An 18,022-nucleotide genomic window follows, 5' to 3' on the forward strand; every position below is an offset into this window, starting at 1 on the left:
GATAGAAACAGCAAAGGAAAAATCTTACATTAAATATTTAAATGGTATTTAAAAGAGTGAAGAGCAGGGGGAGGAGCAAATGATTTTGTTACTAGGAACCACCTTCAATCAATTTTAATGCTGAATGAACAAATACTGTAAGATGCTGATAGATATGTGTATTACCAAGCTAAAGGTTTAGAATCTTTTATTTGAGATCTTTCCTAAATTGTGTAGGAAAGGATATTTCTATTATATACGTATCTTTTATATTTATTTGGTATATATTAGGTATTACTTGGGTATTTATTTATTGGGCATTGCTGATGGTTTTAAATGTATATTTATAAAAGGATCATCTATTAAAATTATATATTGCTTCTAAAAACATAATAGTTGTGAGTTAACAGCATATATTGAAAAATCCCTCTGCAAGAATAGAAAATTAGTATGGAGCAAAGGAAAAATACAGGCAAAGACTGGACAACCTGAAGAACTTTGGAACCAGTGGGACTAACTGATTACAAAAATATGACTGCTGTAACTGTATCATATGAGATTAGGTATGCTATTTCTCATAGAATCACAATGCACCAACACTATAACATTCTTCTAAACATTGCCCTTTATGTGCTTCCAGTTTATAGAGTGCCTTTGTGGAGGAGCACAAGGGATGTAACAGCAGGGTGGGGTTTTCCTTCCCTGATAACAAACAAGCAGTTTGTGGAACTTTTCCTTCTTGCTCCTCTGGAGTGAGGCTCTGATGTTTTCTCCGGCATGCACAGCCACACCATCCTAGCAGGACTGCAAGAACGAAACTGGGAGATAGTGCACCTTTCCTGGGGGAGTGTAAGGGATCTGTGACAGAGGTACAGCACCAGGCCATGTCACTCATACTGGTGAAGGCACCCAGAAACAGGAGTGTGCATCCTCCCACCAAGCTGAATGGCACCTCAGGAAGCAAAGATCAGGGAATCTCTGAAGCTGTTTACTGTCACTACAGATGATGGTTTACTCTTGAAAAAGGAATGTTTGTAGAGTAGAAGAAATCACCTTTGCATCCCACTCAGATCACAGGCTGGATGAGACTGAGTTTGGTATTTTAATGAATGTTATCTGTTTTCAAGATGGTTGCAGAGTTCAGAGCAATACTTTGCTTACCTCATTCTGTTTCTCTTACACAGTTTGTTTCAGTGATTTAGCTGGTTGGAAGACAGAGATGCGAGAAGGAAAACTGTGGTGATGACAGAGTGAATAAGACCTACAGATCCCAGAAATTTTCCCAGGAAAAAAAAATAAAAAGAGAAATACTAAATTAGTGATGTATCCATTTCTTCTGAATGTTAAGCAACTCAAGACAGTAGTTTCAACTGAGGATTGCAGGGAAATACCATCACCTGAACCCAGGTAAGCTGCACCTCAAAACCATCAGATTTTGGCTGCAATATATGCACAGAGTTCACTGGCACATTTATGACCAACTGCCTTGTTCTGCCTTGGTGCTAATTCCAGTGCCTGGGACCTGTTAACGCTGGTGATGCACGTGCACAGCTCTTGGGCACACTGTGGTGTGTGCCGGCAGATGTGACAGATAAAGAAAACAAAAAGGAGAATTAAAAAAAGAGAGGGGGAAACACCTCTGCTTTCCCAGGATCTGCTGATGGACTGTGTGTCTCCTTCTGTCCTGACAGGTTGTCAGAAAGTCCACCTCCACCCATATTGGAGCAGACCTTTGGCTATTTATATTTATATATGTACATATATGCATCACTAATATCTCTGTCACTTCTGTCTCCATACACAGTAACACTCTGCAAGTTAGTGCATTTTTTACCTGAATTTGAATTCTGTAATCCTGAATCTCCTTTCCCATTCCTTGAATGAACCATCAGATTTGTGCAAGCTCTCATTGAACTCAGCCAGACCTACAGTACTGGACTGGTAAAATGCACTGTTTGTAAATCTGTGATCGTGCAAATCATTACTGAAATCCGTCAGGCTGACAGTGCCAAATTGACTACAATCAGAAATTAAGTGTAGCCACACCCAGCCCCCCTGATTACTAAGGAGCAGCTGGGACACAAGAGGGTTTATTTCCTGCCGAACTTCCATACCTTAATGCAGCAGAAAAATCAGTGAAAAACAGTGCAGAGTGCATTGTGCACCCCAGCCCCAGAGGAAACTATTAATCCACAGGTGATTTGCTCTTCATTAGAGGAAGATTCCCTCTGCAATGATGTGGTCTCATTTCTTCACCCTAACTTCTACTTCTCTTTTCATACAACTCCACAGAAAACTCTGACTTTAAAGAAGGCAACATCTCTGCATAACATTTTGTCATTTTCTCTAATTTTCTGTCTTTTCTAATCACTGCCAATGCTGTCTTCTTCTCAGTTGCTCTATTTTTTTATCTAAGCCTACACAAGCTTTTTTTATGGTAGTGTTCTGTTCATTTCCCCATTATTTCTTAGCTAAAACTTTCCAATTATTTTCTCTTTAGTTAAAAGACTTCACTTCTTCAAATTCACCCTGGGCAACTTCATTATTTTGCTTTCCAGCTATCTATCCAGTCTCAATTATGGGACCAATTTTTGCTGTGTTACTGAAGCAATGATAGTCCAGTTCTCTAACAGAGTGAGAACAGCATTTGCCTCACAAATTTTTTTTTTTAATTGCTCATGGATTTCAATCTACTTTGTGAGATTCATTTCTATTTTAAACACAATGAAGTAGAAATGTGATGAACTTCCAAATGAGTGGAGGCCATAAATACAGACATCATTGCCCCTCTGTTGACTTTGACCTCATTTTGCTGGCAACTAGAGCTACCCACTATAAAAAGGATTCAAAACAAATGGCTGATTTTTGTAGATAAATGTGACTAATTAGCAATATTTTGGAGGCACTTGACACCACTGAATCAGAGAAGTGACCTTGATATCAGAATATTGTACCTCATTACACTGAGAAGGATATGAGAATGAACACCTATTTTATAAATTCTTATTTCTTATATTATTTTGTTATCTTTAAAATGTATAAGTTGCCATTAGAAACATACTTTAACCAAAATAACAGCTTTGGATATTTTGGAGATACTTGACCTGGAAACAATATTTGCGTGTAATAATTGACTAATTAATTAAACCTAACGTTCAGGCCTAATTTCCTTGAAACTTCAAGAATTCTTTTAATCTGAACTGTCACTTTTCAGATTTCCCATGTGGTTTTCATTGTGAGGCGCTGTGCTGCAGTGGGATGAATGATGCTGATTCATGTTCCTTGGCCTGTGTGATGCATTCCAATCAATTTCTTATTCTTTCTGTAGGAGCCATTTATGGCAGTCAACAAAGGAGAGCAGAGGGAGATCATTGGGGAAGGGAAAACTGGGAGAGATCCAGCCTGTGTTTCCTTGAGTTCTGAAGCCTTCCTGTGAAAAAGGAGGCAGAGTCATGTCAGTCATGGGAGGATGTGACTTCCCACATGCCCACACATAGAGGTGCTTTCTGAACTACCGTGGGGGTCATACAGTTGGAAGTCTATATTAAATCAATGTTCAAAACATTACTCTTTTTATTATTATTCTTTAGATTTTCAGAGATTTCCTAAGAATGCTGCCAAAACCTAAAACAAGGACTGTATGTTTTTTCATATAATACTTGGGGTGGTTTATCTTTTGAAAGTTATATCACCAATTCCACAAATACTATATTATAAATGCTATAGCATGATAGCATGAAGTTTCCACAGGTGATTGTTTTCAGTTTGTCTGAGATCCTTTTTAGAACAAATGGCATGCAGAAGATACATTATCCCATGGCAAAAGGGAAAACAAGTTATAGGAAATGAACTGCATTTTGGTCTCTGTGACACTGTTGTGGTGAAAAATGGGTGACACTCCAGAAGTGTGGCCCTCAGCTTTCCTGATGGCCCCAGCAACACTGCCAGCTCCTGTTCCTCTGTCAGGAATCTCACAGCCTGCTTTGAATGTGCAAGAACCTCATCTGCTGTCAATAAATCCAGAAAGGGCCCCTTTATTTCAAGCTGTTAGAGGTTTGGATTTCTACAGAAAACATAAATAGCTCTATTGTCCTTCAGTAGTCCATCCTGTGGAGATTTGTTTCAGATAATTAGGGTGAGGGAAGTGAGGCATTGGCACAGGTTGCCCAGGGAAACTGTGGATGTTCTATCCATCGCTGGAAGTGTTCAAGGCCAGGCTGGATGGGACTTGGTGGAACTTGGTCTAATGGAAGGTGTCCCTGCCCATGGCAGGGGGTTGGAAAGAGATGAGCTTTAAGGTGCCTTCCAACTTCCAAAATATTCTATGATTCTATGATAATTAGAAAACATCAAGCAGTCTGTTAATTAAATTCCAGCAGTATATGGCCCAGCCTTACCTGTCTCATACCCTGTTTCCTCTGGAGCAGCTCTCTGCAAAATGGTTCATTGCATGAATCCACAACATTTCAGTATTGTTAATAGGGACAGGCTTCTTTTCCCTCCTCCTTACCCCATCTTACATTCAGTGTCTTGCAGGGTGTTTTGTAGCTTTATGAAATAAATGCCTTGCTGGCATGTTTCATAGTAACATCTAAGTATAGGTTTTGTGCTTCCTACAAGCCACCACTATTAATTTACATCAGGAAATGAATCTGTTTCATATATATACAATAAGAGAAAGTCATTGCTCAAAGTCACTGCATCCTGAGTAGTCATAAGAACTACCTAACAGAGAGCTCTCGGGGAAATAAGGAATTTGTTGTAAGTTTTCTTTTCCTTTTGATTCTAGTGTCTAATGAAAGAATGGTAAATTTTCATTATGTGTAGAAACTGGTGATAGAATCAGACATCCTTGACAAATTATGTTTAGTCAGAACATTGTGCTGTTTTAAATGTGAGAGGCATACAAACAGAAGCTCTCTGCTCATGGCTGCAATGCATTACTGCAGCCAGACCATCAACCCAAGAAGTGGTTCTTCATTCCCTTCTGAGGTGCTTAAGAAGATATAAATATATGTATTTATACATATTTTTCAGTGTTCAGAGTCTTATGAACATATTGAAGCTTTCCAAAAGTCTTTCTGTTGCTGATTACTTTACTGTGCTACTTTTGTGTCTCTTTCATTGCAAACCAGTCTCAAGAAGGTTTAGCTCAGAATCCACCCAAGTTGCTCTCTTATTATTCTAAATGGAGATAACTAGCTCACACTAAAATTATCTTTCACTGAGAAACTTGGAATAATTTAGGAGAGAGTTGAAGACTGTGTCCTTACTCATATCTGGAGGAGTTTGTATTTGAATATTGCCAATTAAAGGTGCCCTTAGAAATAGCTGAAAGAGGAACAACTTCTCAGGCTTGTGTTGCTTTCTAATTATATCTTGCTCAGAACTCAAAGTCCCACAGCACCCAGCACTAACAGAAGTTAGAAATGGCATGCACTTCTTAGAGGACTTTCACCAAACAATTTTTCTTGTTTGCACTGAATTCTAGTGATTCCATAAATTTGACTATTCCATCAATGCTTCCAGCATTTTGTGTAAACTTACACTGGTATTTTTGTCAGAAAGCTTTTCTGCTCCAAAACCAATGCTTCACTGCTTTTTAATACCATTCAGCTGTTTCTAATCATCTCTCTTTAATTGTATTTTTAGCTGTCTGAGCTCTCTTTTAGGCCTTTTACTTAGTCACACTCATTCTGTTATTATTAAGTAATTCCTGGCTCCCAGTAAGTTTTGCTGCTCTTTGAATAAACACAAAAGGTTCAACAGTAGCTTTATTGATGTAGGAATGGTAGAGAAGAAGAACCAGCTATTTTTGTGTTGGAGATACCATTAATTTTCCTGAATTTTCTGAATATATAAATATTGTATAAAGTATAATTATTAATTATATTATTAATCAATTATATTATATTAACATCATATATAATTAATATACTATATATTAATATTATATAATTAATTATATTGTTAATTATATTATTGATGAATTATTAATTGTATAATATTATATATGTTATATTTATATAAATATATAAATATATTTTCTGAATAATAGAAATTTTACTGAATTTTCCTTATATCAAAACGTTCTTGTTATATGTGAAGGGTATCCCACATCCCTAAGAAAATTCCTCTGAAGTCATATCCAGGCAGGAGAGGAGATGGGAGTTTGTGTTGCTGGAGTTGTCATGACCAATTCTCATCCTCTGGGATCTTTTACCAGACATTAGAGCCTAGGGCAGCCTTTGAGATGCTCTCAGAGCTCTCAGAGCAAAGGAAGGAACCTGCTGGATCCACTCTCCTGCACATCTTTCTGTTCCAGCAGCTGGTACTTGCTTAATAGGAGAAAAATATGCTTTGAATACTCCCACTTCAGTCAGTGAATACATTTAAATGGAGGAGAATTCCACTCTGCTTCTTCAGCGAATATTCCCTTCACATGTCTGAGTAGCTACAACTTCCCTACAAGTGACCCATTGAATTTGCTTATCCATGTATCTTCCACCACTGTTATTTCCTTTGGCTCGGCAATGTTATGGCATTTTATTTGAGGAACTTGTTTTAGGCCTCAGCTCCTGCAGATTGAAATATCAACACAGACACAGGCCAGAGTCCCAAAGGAGTACCTAGGATTACCAAAACATTAAATTTCTGTAAGAAATTTCAGTTCTATAACCAGAGTATATGGGTCACATCTTCTCCTTGGCTCTCTCTATTGCATAAACACAAACCAGTAGGGAACATTGTATTTTTAAGGTGATTTTTTGTTTTCTCATTTAATTTGCAGCATACATGGTATCTGTGCAGACAGGGAAACAAGCAGTGCTAAGCCCCAGCAGGAAAGGGACTGCTTTATTGTGTGGTGTTGGTCAGTCAGTGGGACAATTCAAAATTACATTTATTCGTGGATGCTTGCTCTTCAACCCACAGGGAACTACAGTATTTCAGGTATTTGCACCCAGCACAAACTCCTCACACATACAAATTTCATCTGGCTGGAGGCTTTGATGTGAAGGCAGCATAACTGCATGGATTTTACAGCAGCATTCCAGGCTGACAGGCAGGTTGCTGAGAGCTGAACATAACTTCTGATCTCCTGCTGACCAGATAGGTGTTCAGTCTCAGTTCCATTGCCTCTTCCTTTCACAAGTGCGTGGTTCTCCTGGGTATTTTATTACCGAGTTCTAGAAAGAAAGAAAGAAAAAAAAAAACATGCCAGAGAAAAGCAGAACACTTATAATTGAAGAATAAATAATAAAGTTGCTGGAGGCTAAAAAAACCATGGAAGTTATTAACTATGGTGGTAATGTCTATTTAAAATGGTAATGAAAAGCAGTCTTCTCTGAAAGAAAACTATTAAATATAGGCTCAAATAACATTTTCAATCTGATCAACACCACTGCTATTACCTAACTTGCCCAGAGTTTACCTGAGGACCTGGTATTTTGCACTCTGGCAGACTCAAAGGTCATGGACACGCTCTGATGCTCTGCTCTGACCATTGGTTTTGACAGAGTCACACCAGAATAAATTTTTTCTGAAAGGATGAGCAAAGCTGTTAAACACAGAGTGGGGACTGAAACTGGGAGTTGATGGTGTTCTATAAAATGGTTCTGTACTGGTTGCAGTAGGTTCAGTACTTGTTTTAACACTGTTAGAAGGGAGCAGGTCTTTTGCCCTGGATTTTGTTGCAGGGCAACACCAAGTATAGGTTTATTCATCCTCTAAGAGGCATCAAAGAAGTGCAGTGCCACTATTTGTTGTCTTTAGTGTGGTTTTGCCTCTAATTTTACACACATGGTTCGTGTGGGATGGTGCCTTGTCCCATTCCTGTCCTGTGCTGCCCCAGTTCTTTGCTGTGTGGGACAATCCTGGGGGTTTGCTGGAGCTTATGGTCTCCTTCACGTTTTTCAACAGGTTAAAGCCAAGTGGAAACGTCCTTATATGTGTATTAGTACCTGGACTGAAGTTGGGTCATCTTGGCCTTCTGCATTTCGTTGTCTTCATGCTCTGAGTAAGTCCAGCAGGATGTAGGCTACAAAAAAGAAAGGAGGAGAAAGGTGTAAAGAGAGCTCTTTTGGCATTTGAAACAGCACATCTGAACTTTGCATTGTCTGATTTTCTCCCTCTAACCCAGTCTCCATCCTCTCTTGGAATAATTTGGATTATGGTCTTTTTTCCCCATCCAATCCCCTCAGTGTTTTGGTTTTTAGTTTTTTTCTGCATTTTTTTGTTTGTTTGCTTTGGTGTTTTTTTTTTACTTGATTTTTTTTCCTTATGAAAGCTGGGACAATTTACCTCAAATACTTGAAGCAAAGATGAATCCAGTTTTTAAGAACTCACAGGGGTCTGTTTTTAAGAAACTCGGGGGGCTCGTGTTTGCACAGGGCAGAAAGTCCCCAAGCAGATGTTGCTGCTCCTCCAGAAATGTGCATGGATATTGAGAAGTGTAGCTCTTTGTAGCTTCCTCCCAAACGGCAACTGCTAAGTAAGGTGCCCTTAACTGTAGTCTTTTAGTAGCCAAAACCATAAAGTGGAAAATGGGCAGCTGAAGGGTCTCAGTGACCTCCAAGAGGCCCAGAGAAGGACAGCACTGTGGTGAGAGGTGATGGATGACATCAGAGTCCTGCTGGGGCCAAGACTCTGCTAAAACTTCATGTGATGTAAAGAGATGGAAGACACCTTCCACCAACTTCATAACAGTTTCCTAAGGAAAAGCAGCTGCCTCTTGCCCTTCCCTCCTAAAATAAAACAGGGCTGCTTCCTGTTTTGCATTGTTGACATCACATTTTAAATGGTGCTGTCTGTTGGGGGAAGTAGAGGGGGAGATGCACGGGGGTCACCATTCTTACTCTTCACGTGCTCCTCTCAGAGGGTACTGCCTGCAAGCTGCACTCAGGGCAAGTATGTCATGTAAATCTTCTAGTGGGTTCCTCCCACTCCAACTCCTTCCAAATGAAACTGGATCCGGAGAGCCTCTGAAAGCAGCTGGGATGTTACAGTTCAGCAGAAACTGACCTTGGGCCACCCCAAGGGATATAACTGGTACCTCTGTACCCTCAAATGATCCCAAGGAGCCAAGTGGAGGATGATAAATTATAGTAGGGCCTAATTTTTGAGCCCCATGGGAGCCCAAAGGTCTTTTTGGGTATCAAGATGATCTCAGCAGATGTCCTGAAGCACATTTGGTCCCCAAGTAACTTCAAGAGACACTGTGGGCTCACAGGGACATCTCAGGGGACTTCTGAGAAAGAAATACAGCACAGGATGGGCCTGAGCTGATCTGCAGAGTTCGATTTGGTGCATGGACATCTGGAACTGACCTCTAGGAGCTAATATGGTAACCCCAAAACAACATGCACAGCATGTGTGTCTGGGGGCAAAAGAAGTCAACAGTTAGGACATGGGCATCATCTGTGGTTGCTAATGAGCACAGAGAGTTGCTTGAGATCACCAATTAATAGATGGAGTTACTAGAGGTCACCTTTACTCCAAAATTTTGGCTCATGGTCAACCAAAGTCACTAATTATCACACAGAGTTACCCCTGTACCCAAAATTTCAGCTTGGGGTCATCTGAGATCACCAATTATCACATAGGGTTACTAGACGTGAGCTGTATCCCAAAATTTTGGCTCATGGTCACCTGAGATCACTAATATCACATAAAGTTATTAGAGAGAAATATTATGCCAAAATTTCAGCTTGTGGTCATCTGAGACCAACCAGTCACTGGCTCTTTGGGGTATCAGTTGAGGTCACCAAATTAACAGACATTTAAATTAATTTATAACAACAAGAGTCTCTGCTGAGCGTTGTTCAAAGACATAAAGGAGAATTACTGCTGGGGACAGTGTCAAACACATAAAACCACAAAACTTATTTTATACCATGGTTATTAATTTCAAAAATTGCAGACATGTTCACTATCTCTCCAGCTGCTCCCATCCATCACTTCCATTAGGCCATCCCTTCCAGTCATCCAACACTATCTTAACAGTGTATTTTCAACTGCAGTATGATGTGAAAGCAAATGCCTGATTTTTTACTACAAAAATAAGGGCAGGAAAAACAGATAGGAATTAATACTTATAATCTTAGGGAGAATTATTTTTCCCAGCCATCTACCTCCTTAACCATGCTCTGTTTAACAAAATGTGCTCCCTAAACTTCATTGCCTACTGTGCACTAAGAACACAAGACACTATACAGGTGTCATAGGTGCTGTGTTTTAAGCAGGGGAAAACATGGCAGATATCTGCCATCTATGCAATACTACATACAGAGCTCTTCTCTGTAGCACAGAATTCAAACCGCATTTTTCAACCATAAAAAAGAAAGCCAAACCTTGCTGTGTTCAGACTTTCTTGTCTTTAGCCAGGGTTTAGCAGATACATTGGAGATGATTCCATTTCAGTGAAACTGTGCAGAGATGCAGCACAAACAGGAGCCCTCTTCACTGCCTCAAGGCAGAAGTGGATGCAACAATGAGAATAATGGTCTGTCTGGAAGGACAAAATTGTTTGATCAGATCAAAAACATTTTTCAGGAGAAAACTCAGAAACCAGGGAACAAAAATAAAAATTCCTTTTTTAATCATCCAAAATGTGCTGAGTTCAGCTTGGACTTTAAAAGGAACAAGTAAGTTGCTAACACTGCAACCAAGACTAGGTATGATTCACGCTAGGTACGATTCTTCACACCTTCAGTTAACCACAGCATGTTCATTTGTGTCAGCTGAGACACAGACGGGCCTCCAGCCTACAAACTGCAAATCCCATAAGGAGCTGCTGCTTAAACTAGTTTAGTGCTGAATTAATTAATTGTCGATGGTAAATAACGACTGAAGTAATGCAGTGATTTATGTAACATTTAAAGTTACACCTGCACTCATATTGGGAGGTCGGAGTGTACACCAATTCAGTGATTCTGGATTTGTATCTTTGGCATCCTCAGTCATGAGGATAACCTGACTCTTTCCATGATGACATACTCTACTTGCCAACCCACAGCCCTTCCAGTGAAATCCTGCTGCACAGTAGCAAAATTTGACACGCCAGCGAGAACACAGCTGCTCACAGAAACAAGGTTTAATGCTCATCCAATACATGGATTCTACCTTCCACTTGCCCTCTATTTCATTCACAGCTCCCTTCTTTTTGCACTGTTCTCCAGCTTCTTTCCTTGGAAACCAAGCCCCTCCACTTCCTCTTCTGCTTTGGGCCAGCAAATTCCTGCAGTGGGAACAGGGGCCTAGATATGAAAAAAAATTCCCCCCAAAGGAGGGAGTTATCTCCTGGTGCTGTGCTAACGAAGGGCTGTGGCTGATAGAATTGTAATGCTTAAATAAAAGCAGAAAAGACATGGAACCATGTGCCATGGGGAACTGGGTTGCTTTATAGAAATAAAAGAAGGGATGAATAGGTGAGACAGTCTCTCATCACTAGACATGACTTCACCTATAGACCCTCCTCCTCCCTCCCAGCAATGACACTGGCTTTCTTTCATAGCATTTCATGCATTTCAAAGGGCCAATAGCATAAAAGGATTCCAAAAATAGGTTACAGCCTGAAACCAAAAAGCAGCTGTTTCATTAGCAACAAGAGAAGCAGAAGGGGAAAGAATTGTAGGACAGAGCTCCCTAAGTGTGCCAAATGACTTGCATTTCATGTATTTTATGCTATCTAACAGAGATTCTTCTAGAATCAGGACACATTTCAGATGTACAGGAACTGATATAGCTGGAACGTGCTGTGTGTGCTCCTTTCTCCTTACACCAAGAAGGATTACTGAGAATCAGAGTCTTGGGACATGACTATCAGCACTCCCTTTTATAGGACATCCTACAGGATCATCTTGCACTGGAACAGGAAGCTTGCATCACAGCTTCCTGGGTTCTGAGTAACAGCTGGACACATACTCTGAACTTGTGCTTACAAAGTATCACTGTCACAAGGTAGATCCTCTGCCTCCTACACATCCCTGGACTTCTCCCATAGAGAAGAAATCCTATCCATGAAGATCAACATTTGCCCTTTATCCAAAGCCTCTGCAATTCATCACAGGCAAAGTTCATCATCTGTCTCGGAATGGCAGCCTGGAATCAAAATGCAAATGGTGAGCAGAACGAAGAGTGATTCAGTGTCCTCAGACTAGCCAGGATTCACTGTGTTAGGTGGCAAGAGAGGATACAGAAACTCATCCTATGTGTGTAAGTACACAGATATTCCAGTTTAGAACAGGTACAGGATTCAGACTGAGTTTAGAGATGGCAGATCTCAGAGCTCATTACATCATTAGACAGCTGGTATGCATATTCAGGTCAGAACTGAGATGAAAATAAATATCCAGCAGATTTGTACACCACTGACACTATATGATGTGAAAAGGGATGAAAAAAGTAGAAGATAAATCCTTCTGATTAAAAAGCAAGGCCAGAAGAGAGATGTACCAATATTCAAGCTACAAGCAAGGCTTGGAAATGAGAAATTCAATCCTAGTTCTATTAGACAGCTGAATTGATCACAAATGCCTCATTTCTCAGTCTTCATATAACCCACCCCTAGGGCCAACTCACCCTGAGACTGTCATAGCAGAGACCCCCCTGTAAGAGCACTCAGTGGTGGGACAGCTGATCTTCCCAGAATTTTGCCAGGCAGGGTGTGGGCAGCCAGCAGCCACTGATGGCTTGTGTCCTGTGGTGTCCTCAAGGAGTGCAGTTCCTCGAGTAGCCAGAGGCTCAGAGATGTGCCACACATGAGTTCTGTTCCCATGGAAAACATCATGAGACCACATCAGCTGTGGGAAAACGGTGTGGGAGACAAAGCAGTCTCTCATCATTCTTGTACTTCATCCCTACTGACATGCTTTGCTGCCTGCACCTGGTCCCTGCACATGGACCCCCACTGGGGAATTCCTGCTCCTTTCATCAGCTTAGGAATGCTCAGCAGGACCCAGCCTTCCCTATTGCTGCCTCTCCAGCCCCACAGCAAGCTCTGGGTACGACGTGGGAGGCAGAGGTGTGTGGGTCACACGCAGGGATCTGTTATTCCAGGTCCCACAGCAGTGACTACTGAGGTGCAGCGGACATTCCTGCATCTGTGCAAGGGAGCTTAGTTTCAGCAAAAGGTAAGGAAAGTCAGCAGCCTCAGAGGAGTTACAGAGAATTACCAGGTCTAGCTGCATCAAGAGCGGTCCAGACAGACAGCCATAAGGAAAAGGAGGGTTGGGATAGGGCAAGGGAGGGGAAGGAATTTGTCAATAAAACAGCAGATAATTGAGAGGGAAAGCAACTGAAACTCCTTTTCTTTTTCCAGATAAATGGAGCTTGTTACAGATGGAGACCATACTGCTCCTAGACAAGGACCAATGATACTTTTGACAGTACAAAATGACCACAGCCAATTCAAGTGTTCAGCTGCCAAAGTCATACCTGAAAATATGCTGCTCTCTGGGCAAAGAAAGCAGAAGTGCTTTCTGCACTGCCTCTCTCACTGTTTGCCTCAGTTTTAGCCTTGGAAGACACCCAGTGCTTTAAAGACCGAGGCAGATGGGGTAGAACTAATCCAAATAAATCAATTAAGAGGTCCACATCTGAGCTACTTGGATTAGACTCCCTCCTGAATTGTTAATGGACATCATACAATTCATCATGCACTAAAATAGAGAGCTAAAATAGGACAGGTGACTCATGCCTAAAAATAGATAATCACTTCCACTAAGTAATAAGGGAAGCCTGGAGTGCCCAGTTCAGCTGCAAATGTATATGCATCACAGGTGTCTGAGGTGGAGAGAAGTGAATCCCATCCCAGGTTATTGTCAGTAGCAGGAATGACTCCTTTTCCAACAGTGCCTGCAGATCCACTGGGACAAACACTTTTGTGCTTTGCTGCCTTTCTCTGGCTGCCTCCCCCTACTTGAGCGCAAAGCCCAGGAACATGACAGTCAAGGCTGAGAATCACAGCACAGCTCCTTCCTCTTTTAAGGTACGTTTGAGCTGTGTGCCCCTCCTGGAGATCAGAGATACTAAAACACAGCTTTCAGCCCTGGCTCCACACCTACAGCACTGCAGAAGAGCTAAGTGCCATGTGTCAGGTGAGTGGCCACGGAACACAGTGCTCCTGTTGCTCCTGCCAGCCCCCTCCTGCCATAATCAAGGGTCAGTCCCTCAGTCAGCTCCCAGGACTAACACTTCATTGTGATCCTGTGAGGCAGGGGAGAGAAGCTGTGGGAATAGAGATGGTTGCCTTCTGATTATCTTCAAGGCGAAGAGAGAGGGTCCCAGTGTATCAGGCCAGGTGGTTTAAGGACAAAACTGCCTGGTGGTGACCAGGAGGGATCTTTACTGGCAGGAAAGTCACCTTTGGGGCTGAGAAGAAAATTGTGCTCTTGTAAAGAAATATAACAGAGAAGAAAAGACTTAACCTTGCTGGGCCTGAAAAAGTCATTGGGAAGACTTGCATGAATTTGAAAGCTTCATTTACCCATGTCACCATGTCACCTCCAGAGAGGCCGCGATGGGGAACCGAGCTGCCAGAAAAGAACGGGAAAATGGTTTGGACTGCACAGCCTAATCCAAAAACCATTCCTGACTTCTGTGTCAATTCCAAAATCAGCAGGGCTTCTTTACATCAAATCTTCCCACATCCCTCTAATATCACAGCATTTTTCTCATGATCACTGCTCCTCCATGACCACGTTGGTACCCAAGATCTGTTTTCACTGTGGGATATAATGACTCCCCTGGTTAAGACACAGTGAGTGCTACTGAAAAAGCCCTTGGTTCATTGTTAGGTTTGCCCAGCCAAAATCCTTTCCTTCAGGGAGGAGATGCATAATAGTCTCACTGTGTATAAAGATTTTTATCTGGAGTTACTATGAAAAATTAGCTTTCCTCCTCAGCATGCCTGGACAACTAGTTGTCAGAAAACATGTATGGCTACTGTGTGTCCTCTCTGCCCATGTTTCCCAGCCTCTGGACCCTCCTATCACCCAAGATAACCAATCTTTTACTGACATTGTCCCAGAGCAGTGCTGCACTCATCCTAGTGAATCCTGATGCTGGCCAGCAACCCTCTGCTAGCATGCAGAGGGAACAATTGTTTAAACTCACTGTTTATGCATCCAAAGGACCAGTGGGCATGATCCCAGATCCACTTTTAAGTATCTGTACAGATACAGAATATAAAGGATTTAGTCAAAGATATTCTGGAGTCAGCAATAACTTAACATTGCAAAAATGTAAGCCTTTTGGGTGACTATCCCAATGAGTGCTGTGCAGATTCTTGGTAATTAGTCCTACAAACACCATCATTAAACTTTAAACTAATATTAAGAAAATGTGCAACTGAGCGTGCTAATAATAACACCAGCCAGTTTGTTATACTGAATGTCTCCATAAAGATATTCTTTATAACACCTTTGGCACAACTGGGACCTTGCATAATTAAATCTGATTTCACTTTCTTACAACTCTAAGCATAACTGGAGATTTCTAATTAGTTGCAATTATTCTTTTAGAAATGTGTTTCTATTTAGTATAATCTTGTATTCTTCTAGCCAAATGCCATATGTATTTATTATTATTATGATCTCCTACTGACAGCTTTTTAACTGAGACACTTTGACCGAGATAAAGAACTATATGCCTCCCAACCACAATTCTTTGTGTGGCATCTGCTTTGGGTGGTAAAATAATTTACTAAGTGAAAAATAGCAGTTTATGGAGATAAGATGATTTTCCATTCTACTATTTTAAGTAGAGATAAAAATGCAGGCTGATTATCTTCTAAATCTAACATTTCCACACCCTACCCCACCAAAAGCTGCTAATAAAGTGTCCTCTTTAATGAGGCTTCCTCACCTAATTGTGTTTCCCTTCTGCCTGAAACAGCAGACAAGTAGGCTACAGTTTTCTCTCAATGTCTACAATGCCTGCCTAGCCGGCATGTCCAGGAGCACTGCTCATGCCACTCAGAGGGAGATGCAGGTCCAGAAACACCCATGCCCAAGAAGCCCACCCCATTACCAATAAAATATGTTCCAGCAAAGAGACAGTCCCTACTGCTCTCTGTCGTTGCAAGACAACCCACACTCGTGTGCTACCTGTGCTCTGAAGCCATGAGGTGCCAATTACAAGAGCAATTAAGCAAATAAATGCCTGTTTTCTGCACAGTTGTTCCCCAAGCTGGAAAAGCCCAGATGTGTTCTCTGACAGAGTTCATTCAAGCAAGAGGGAGAGGTTGAATTACCAGCTAAAATGGAAACAGACAAAAAGTGATAAATTGGAGAACAAACCACCGGAACTTATTTACTTCTTGAGAAATTAATGAACCCCATGAGCTCATAGGTTGCAAAGCAAATTAAATAAAATCTGGGGAATTACAGCAAGTGGAATTGACTTTATGCTTGTCTTCCCTCTAATTCACTTCAGGTAGCAGTCTAGTGAAACGCAGAAGGGAAATGGCAAGAGAAATCTATATCAAAATGAAAACAAGATTAAGTGAAGGAGCTGGAGCAGGTCAAGGAATAGTGTATAACTTTAAACATTATATAAGTTATTTTGTCATACTTACTATTTCCTTACTTTAAATTCACAGATGTAGACCACAGTACACTTTAGGAGCTGATTCTATCACACAAAAGAAAAGATCGACCAGCAAGTAACAAGTAAATAAAGTTAGAAAAGCATTTGTACTTATCACATATAGTGCAGGGTCTCAATGCTTTCTAGGTCAGTGCTGTATCTGACTTAGTTTGCAGTTTTCTCATCACCAAGCATTCAGAAATTCTATATATAACACATATATCATGTTACTAAAATAAATAATGAATTCATTTTACTTACTTGCAAATTTTGATGCGTACAGATTGTTTATTCTCCATGTTTTCTACATTCCTGTTTCTGGACAGAAGCTTTAGATATTTACGTTGAGGGTGGGGGAGAAAGGAGCTAAAGTTTGAGGTTACAGTGTTTCAAGAATTATACCAAGTCCTTTCCTCCAGCATTTTTAGGTTAACGATAAAATTGTGGCAACTGGCAAAAATTTGAATATTAAAAACTAAATAGTTTTTTGTAGGCTAAAAGTCTCAAATTCAGTCTCTTTTCTCCAGAAATATACCTGACAAAATTGGTTTAAACAATAGAAATAGTTAAAATATTGAAATTTTGTGTCCACCATTATACTACTGGATGCTCATATCTGAAAGACAACCTGTATTAAAATCTGTAAAAATTTAATTTATAAAATAAACAAAATAAAATTTTTATTTATAAAGCTATTTTGATAATACAAATGACTTGGTTATGGAATCTAGCAAAATCCAGCTCACACAATTTTAATATGCCAACATCACTTATGATAGATTAAACAAGAGGTTTCACTTTTGGCATATAAAGCTGTCTGTTCTTGGTCACTGACACTAACCCTCTGCCATAAAGCAGTAATGAGCTTTATGGTTTCATTAAAGTATTACTTTTCCTTTTGTGTATTAAGGATGGTTTCTTATGCTGTTCTCTTTATCTGTTTGTATTTGGCACAACTATTTCATTATTGATGTAAAGCAGCAATTCAAAATTCAATTATTAATTTTCATGTAAATCTTTCTTGTCTAAATAATTGATGGGAAAGATGAGCAGAGGCATTTGGAGCCAGCAGTTGTTATTCCTTCTGCCTCTTCACATCTCTACAGTAGTAGCTGCTGTCAACCCCCCAGAAAACACACCTTTTGGGGGAGATGGCTTGAAATCTCCAGCCTTGTACCAGTCCAGATGGGGAGTTATCTGAATACAAATCTCTGCTCTGTCCTCCAAAAGCTGTACCTTCATCCTGCCTTGCATATGGTTAAGTACCTGATTTTGCATAAACTCCTCAATCTTCTGCATCACGAGGAGGCTGCAGAGCTGCAGATAGCTGATCCTGCAGAAGCCTCATTTGTCCAAATGCTTATCAAAACATGCTCAAATTTAGGAAAAAGGCTAGGCAGCAAAATGCTACTGCCTTACAGCATAAATTGTGCTTGACAGTTGGAACTGAGTTGTG

At 40.6% G+C, this 18,022-nt stretch overlaps 2 long non-coding RNA genes across 2 annotated transcripts in view; one reads left to right on the forward strand and one right to left on the reverse strand.

The window, feature by feature from the left end:
• LOC128809554 (uncharacterized) overlaps positions 1-13,496 on the forward strand; it is a 48,015-nt gene extending 34,519 nt beyond the window's left edge. Inside the window, exons 3-4 of the long non-coding RNA XR_008437769.1 lie at positions 7,900-7,996; positions 13,298-13,496. This is a non-coding gene — a long non-coding RNA (uncharacterized LOC128809554). The remainder of the gene's footprint in view (positions 1-7,899; positions 7,997-13,297) is intronic.
• Positions 6,071-16,795, reverse strand: LOC128809548 (uncharacterized). Its single transcript, XR_008437761.1, has 5 exons — positions 16,556-16,795; positions 11,101-11,215; positions 10,329-10,486; positions 7,941-8,017; positions 6,071-7,166 (listed from the first exon to the last, which is right to left on the reverse strand). It is a non-coding gene; the product is annotated as an uncharacterized LOC128809548 (long non-coding RNA).
• Positions 16,796-18,022: the final 1,227 nt, after the last annotated feature.

The sequence above is a fragment of the Vidua macroura genome, chromosome 6 (assembly GCF_024509145.1).
Source record: "Vidua macroura isolate BioBank_ID:100142 chromosome 6, ASM2450914v1, whole genome shotgun sequence".
NCBI lineage: Eukaryota > Metazoa > Chordata > Aves > Passeriformes > Viduidae > Vidua > Vidua macroura.